The sequence below is a fragment of the Pavona decussata genome, unplaced genomic scaffold, assembly GCF_977016875.1.
Source record: "Pavona decussata unplaced genomic scaffold, jaPavDecu1.1 SCAFFOLD_353, whole genome shotgun sequence".
Classification (NCBI taxonomy): Eukaryota; Metazoa; Cnidaria; class Anthozoa; order Scleractinia; family Agariciidae; genus Pavona; species Pavona decussata.
The window spans coordinates 213,583-220,867 of record NW_028145734.1 but is presented as its reverse complement, the minus strand read 5'-3'; the positions used below and the strand labels follow the sequence as shown (position 1 = coordinate 220,867).

At 37.3% G+C, this 7,285-nt stretch overlaps 1 long non-coding RNA gene across 1 annotated transcript; it reads right to left on the bottom strand.

Annotated features, from left to right (window-relative positions):
• Positions 1-234: 234 nt before the first annotated feature.
• On the bottom strand, positions 235-7,065 carry LOC146453025 (uncharacterized). The gene is made up of 2 exons (XR_014859601.1): positions 6,523-7,065; positions 235-815 (listed from the first exon to the last, which is right to left on the bottom strand). It is a non-coding gene; the product is annotated as an uncharacterized LOC146453025 (long non-coding RNA).
• Positions 7,066-7,285: the final 220 nt, after the last annotated feature.

The following is a 7,285-nucleotide window of genomic DNA, read 5'->3' as shown; positions in this document are numbered from 1 at the left end:
AAAAGCCAACAACAGCTGGTAAATTCAGGAGATAAGATTCCGTTTACTAAAACTTTCTGTAACTTAGCTCAAGCATCCAAACAGAGCATATTGTTTTTTTTAAATTAGTTTACACAATTACGGCCACAAGACAACCTGAGAACAGGCGAGACGACATGTTAAGGTTACCTTATACCTTCAGAGGTGTCTTCAGAGGTGCCTTGCGTCCAAGCGATGTAGCGCGTCCAGTTTAAACACGGAGCGATCCTATAAAAGGGAAGGACACGCCCCCTTTGAAGCGCTTTGTTGGCTTCCAAACGGATCAGTATAATGGTGGATGACGTCGGTAACGGTCGAGGGAAAAAGAGAGAAGAACTATCGTTTGTAAAATCGAAAAAGGAATCGGTTTATCAATAAAAATAAGCTTAACGCTAACTATAAATCTTGTAAAAAACCAGAAATTAGCGAGATTAACGATAATAACGGAAATAATCAAGTTTCGTTGCCGCAATCGAAAGATTATGCGAAACTTTCCTCGAAATTCGAAACCCTTCAACCAAATACACAGTACAAAGATCGAAACCATTATAAACTGAAGCCTGCAACGAACTGGACATGTGTATCCCTCCATCTGAACATGCCGATAACCAAAACGAGTCTGTGTTGTTCGCCAAAACTGGCAGGATTTTCAAAATTTGGCAGATGTTTTCCGCTAAACGGCCGCTCGAGTCGTCATGTTGGGTTCAAGTTCATTACCGCTTGTGTATCTATTGATCACGTACGTGAAAACTAACTCTACTAATCCGCTGGAAGTGGCAGTAATAAATTTTAAACTTCTATGCAGGTCAAAAATAAAAACATCTAAACACATTTCGTACGTGATCATGTATATTTGCATAATTTGCAAAATCAATTCGAAAAACGTAGTTACTAAAACAAGGAATGACCTAAAATGACCTAAAATGATCTAAAATGACCTAAAATGACCTAAAATGATCTAAAATGACCTAAAATGATCTAAAATAAATCTGAAATATTCTTAAATGATCTAAATGAAGTGAAACCAAGATAAAATTACCGAATTACAGAACTGAGTGCTTACCAAAGTAAAGGCTGATACCAGGAAGCTGCTGTGAACTGCCGGAAAGACAGAAGAAGACTCGAAAAGTGCCGATGGTTGCACGTAAGCCAATTCGATGACAAAGTTGCGTAAACAAACCGCACTAGAGCGAATCTTTTTTTTTTTTTGGTCGGTCTGAAAGACCCCAAAAATATCGGCACTGACCAATTTTTTTCGGGTTTGTTTTCCGGTCTTGTAAACACGGTGAGGGTAAAAGGCGGAATGAGTTTGCGGAATGGAATGTGGAATGACGTGCGGAATGGCATAATTATGCAAAATACGAGTTGCGGAATGACATAATTATGCGAGATACGATTTATGCATAATGGCTCACGGAAATACATTAAACTGAAAAAGCGCGCCTTTTTTTGGGCGCCAATTTGCAAATACAGCCTTTTTGTAACCATTTCAACCGAAGAATGCATCACAAAAACCCAAACGATGGTATCTTCGAATTCAAACTTTTTTCCTTCGATTCTCATCGCATAGCCGTTGATGCAACATAGGAGCTCGTGGACTTTTATCGTTCGCGAGTGAACACAAGATTTGTAATACATTTGCATTAAAGAGGCTTGTTTATTTACGTTACCTGGTTTCCATTCCACACGAGTCGTCCGCCATTAAGGGAGATGTATACAACTCAATCGAAGGCTGGTTAAACTTGACATGTTTCAAGCTTTCACAGCGCCTTGCAGGAAAAAGACGTGAGCAAAGAACCGCCTCTGTTTATTTTTGAAACGATTTATGTCACTTCTCGAGGATTTATCTGGTTATGACGAATGTGTTGTGGTTCGGTCATGCTCATTTCCGTTGTTTTACGTTTTATATTAATCAATTTATCATACACAGCCAAACACACACACACACGCAAAAAATAAATAAATAAATAAATAAATACGAAAATAAAAATTTAACCGCAATCTATACCGCAGAACTCTTTCCCCGTATTTTGACGTGTAGATTTCGGTTTTTTATTTTCGAAGGAAGGATCTTGATGTAACAAATTTTCAACTCCAACATTTTATAAGAAACTATATCTAAGCAATTCGGGAAAGATTTCCGCACAGCCCCATACATTATTTATCCATGCACAACTGTCACACTAACCCACCTCCAAAAACGACGAGCGTGAAAACAGAGTGTGAGTCGCAAAATGTATAGATAATTATGCATGGATCTTGACGCAACTTGTACTAAAAATACTGTAAGAGACTAATGTCACTTGAAGCCTCTGTAATTAATACCATACCGTAATTCTTATCTACTTTCTTTTCTTTTTCTTTTTTTATTTTTATTTTAAAGAATCGATATAAGCTTGTATTGTACTGGTTATCCCATACCATGAAATCCCGGTTTTAAGTCCCCCTCCCCTGCTAATAAATCGCCTCGATTTTTGGGCCATCTATTTGCAAACGAAAATTTTATTCCGTGATAAACCCCTACCACTCTTCCACTTATAGGCCCATCTTTGATCTTTATATAAACACGTAACACCCCTTCCCCCCTTGCCCCTAAAAAAGCCGGTGACATTTCCTTTCTACGTATCCCCACCCGTAACCGGAATTTTACGGTATTATGGTCTCTGCCTCATTACAAGAGCCTGTGAAGTTTTCCTAGACTCAACCTATTGTTGACTTTTTTTAGTTTTCCTTGTTTTATCTGATTGGTGAGTATCACAGGTCTCGCAGAGGTAAACCCATAAATGGTTGGATTGCTCAGTAGCTCAACAACAGTAACTCAAGTAACTCTACAAACATGTAATGTAACCACACTTACACCCCACTGCCCAGGGGAAGGGGGGACTCTTACATAAAACTGAAGGGACAAGCTGTCAAAAATGTTGAATAGAATGTTCTAAATTGTACCAGACTCTCTTGGCATAGGTGTGGCCCCAATGAAGTTTCCTTAAGGGTTACCAAAACAAAATATTGAAATAATCAAGCAGTTTCCTCATTGCACAGAACAAAAAAGCTTTCCTTTGAGGTTTTGAAAGCAGAGATTCAGATTTCCACTGCAATGGTACAAAACTGCACATTTTCAACCCCTGTCAGGGACAAGCATTTTTACATCACCCTAAAATTGACCTCCCATTTCCCCTTGGGGTGTAGAGCAATAATAACTAACTGTTCACATGGAGTTAACGTTTGGCAACAACAACAACAAGCAAGAGAGGATCAAAAGTATGAATTCTCCATACATGTTCCGATACATACCCAGCTGTTCACTATTTATGACTTTTTTTTAGGTCAACCATACAACCAGAGTTTTTTTGTTTTTGTTTACGCTCACATAATTTTTTAAAAATTAATTTTTATGATTCTTGATGACTGACCTAAAAATAAACCAAGAGGAAACGTCATCATTCCAATAAGTCATGTAAGACCATTAGAGGATTAAGCCCACACATATACTTGATCCTGTCTTATGACAACCAAAACTATATCCACCATAACTTTAGCTGGTAATTCTAGTTGTCATAGCAGTTTCCATGTCCACATATATAACACTTGTAATATGAAAACTCTACAAACAGTATCTTCATTTAACATAAAGTTTGAAGATACTTAAGCATAATATAAACAAGGCTGTTTTCACGTCAAAAAATGAGTTGTTCATTACACAATTAGTTATGTAATGTAATTTGAAAACAACTCAACAAACTTATCGTTTTCAAAGTGATGTTGTCATGTTCTTGCTTACAGTTTGTAAAATGTCAAAAATAAAAATGATTTAATGTGGAACCTTGCCAGTATACAAAAAAGATGCATTATCATTTAATTAGGCCAAAATTTAAAAGCAAATTCTAAAAACTGATCAATTTTAGTTTTTATTTGTCTGAGACAGTTCAAGTATCAGACAAAATGGTCAGTAAAAGAAGAAGAAAAAAAAAGCCGAAAAACCAGTATATAATACTAACATATTCTTTAAGGCTTTGCCCCACTATAAGCTAGCATAATGTTGAAACACCTACTTAGATACCCACTTCAAAGATCAGAATAAACAATGTTTGGGATAACATGTTTTACATGTATACTTTGAAAATAAAATACAATGTGACTGGATTGTTCAGCCATTGTGATGGATGATAGTTGTTACAGTGGTGAAGAAGCTTTCTCCATCCTAGGAATAATTTGGGATGTTATCAGTATGATTTATTTTCAAGTTCTTCTAACTGTAAAGTATACACGGTGAAGGTGATTCCATCACTGATAAGTCAGAGGGACATGCACTATTCATGGTTAAAAATGGGCATGGGTGTTATTTCAACACGTTGCAACAGTTATTGCAGTTACCCTCCCCCTACCCCTCTCTTCTCCAGAGTGGACTGAATTTCATGTTTCCTCTCTAAAACCGAGATTTTATGGTTTTGGATAACCAGTACAATACAATAAAGTAGGCTTCAAGTGACATTAGTCTCTTACAGTATTTTTAGTACAAGTTGCGTCAAGATATCTGCACAACCCCATGCATAATTATCTATACATTTGGCACACACTCTGTTTTCACGCTCGTCGTTTTTGGAGGTGGGTTAGTGTGACAGTTGTGCATGGATAAATAATGTATGGGGCTGTGCGGAAATCTTTCCCGAATTGCTTAGATATAGTTTCTTATAAAATGTTGGAGTTGAAAATTTGTTACATCAAGATCCTTCCTTCGAAAATAAAAAACCGAAATCTACACGTCAAAATACGGGGAAAGAGTTCTGCGGTATAGATTGCGGTTAAATTTTTATTTTCGTATTTATTTATTTATTTATTTTTTGCGTGTGTGTGTGTTTGGCTGTGTATGATAAATTGATTAATAAAAAACGTAAAACAACGGAAATGAGCATGACCGAACCACAACACATTCGTCATAACCAGATGAATCCTCGAGAAGTGACATAAATCGTTTCAAAAATAAACAGAGGCGGCTCTTTACTCACGTCTTTTTCCTGCGAGGTGCTGTGAAAGCTTGAAACATGTCAAGTTTAACCAGCCTTCGATTGAGTTGTATACATCTCCCTTAATGGCGGACGACTCGTGTGGAATGGAAACCAGGTTACGTAAATAAACAAGCCTCTGTAATGCAAATGTATTACAAATCTTGTGTTCATTCGCGAACGATAAAAGTCCACGAGCTGCTATGTTGCATCAACGGCTATGCGATGAGAATCGAAGGAAAAAAGTTTGAATTCGAAGATACCATCGTTTGGGTTTTTGTGATGCATTCTTCGGTTGAATGGTTACAAAAAGGCTGTATTTGCAAATTGGCGCCCAAAAAAGGGCGCGCTTTTTCAGTTTAATATATTTCCGTGAGTCATTATGCATAAATCGTATCTCGCATAATTATGTCATTCCGCAATTCTTATTTTGCATAATTATGCCATTCCGCACGTCATTCCACATTCCATTCCGCAAACTCATTCTGCCATTTACCCTCACCGTTGTAAACACTGATAAAACGCTTTTGTAAACAATGTAAAGGCATATCTGTGCATCAATAGGTCTTATCACGGTTTTCGGTATTTTTTCCCGCGAACTATTTTTAGTAGCAGTTCACGGCTGGTTCGCTATGCAGACAAATGTCTGGAAAATTCAAAACACGACTGGACGCTTTCAGTGGCACAGCTACGTCCCTCCAATTTTTTTTTTCTTAATCCTTTTTCTAGTGCCAAAAGTTTCCAATTCATGAATTTTTCAGAGGCGATGTTTTATCAAAATTATTTGACATCGGATTTCCATACAAACACTGTGTTTTCAAGCCTGTTTGCCTACTCGTCAAAATGGCATCGAAAACCGTGATAAGGCCTATTTCCTTAAATAAACACGCATCAATCAAAACCGCGTTGCTGGCAAAACATTAAACTTCGCTTCGTACCAATCAAAACCGCGTTGCTGGGGAAAAACTAGGCAATAAAACCACGTTGCTGAGCGAAACTTGGAACTTCGCACCAAACAAAACCACGTTGCTGGGAAAAAACTAGACACTTCGCATCAATCAAAACCGCGTTTGTGATACAGTAATTATCGGGAATTTCCCTGAAGAAGTCTCCGGTAGAGACGAAACGCGTCGGAAATAAACTACAAGAAGTCTTCTGTTGTACTGCTCACTAGTCTTTGTTATAAAATTAAAAAAATAAAATCATTTTAGATCATTTTAGGTCATTTTAGATCATTTTAGATTCATTTTAGGTCATTTTAGATCATTTTAGGTCATTTTAGGTCATTTTAGATCATTTTAGGTCATTCCTTGTTTTAGTAACTACGATTCGAAAAATCACCAAAGATATAAACAAAACACGACCTGATGTTGCTCTCATGTATCTTATGGATGAAATGATAATGGCAATGGCTCTCACATCAGTATTAAAATTAGCCAGTACTAAATATATTCTAAGTTTATACAGTAAGAAATAGAGAGGCCGACTTCAAAAAGATTACCAGCTCCGTCGTCTTGCGTGCGATCGCTCGCCGCTTGAGACACTTCACACTTCTCCTCCGTTGCCCACTCCGTTGTTTCTTCTAGGCTTCGCTTCCGCGACTTTGTGTCTTTACTTAGCTCTCCCCCACTAAACGACACAAAGGATCGAAGCGATTCCATCTCGGAAGCCGGTTTCAGAAGAACAACCTATTTCGAGACAGAGTTTATTTACGAACTTTATCCTAATCATTTCGGAAATAACTCGAAAGGATAAGATTTTAACAGCCGATAAATGAATTTCCAATCTCAAAATAGACGGATAACTTAACTTTCTAATTTCTTCTCCTGTAGCCATATTCGTTGGATTGATTTTGAACAAAATAATTCGAACTAACACAGCTTTTCCGCCGACTCGTCACGTCCTCTCGAATCGAAGTTGCGGGAACTTGAACGTGCTAAAATAAGACCTTTGGTAATCAACCAATCCGATACGCGCGTTTAGGATTTTTGATTGACAGTCTGAACTGTTCAGCCTGGTCTTATAGGATCGCTCCGTGTTTAAAATTGTAGCTACTTCAACCCTTTATATCATGGCTATTAAACTAAGCCAAGAATTTTGAAATAAAATGAATTGTCGAATTTTTAGCGCTGTTTTCTCGAATCAATTTTTTCACTTGAAGGAGCCACTTCAAAGAGCTAAAACTCAAATGGAATTTGTTCGTTTGCCTTCAAATTTGGACTACCACATTTTTTTTCATCCTATTTTGAAAATGCTCTATAACT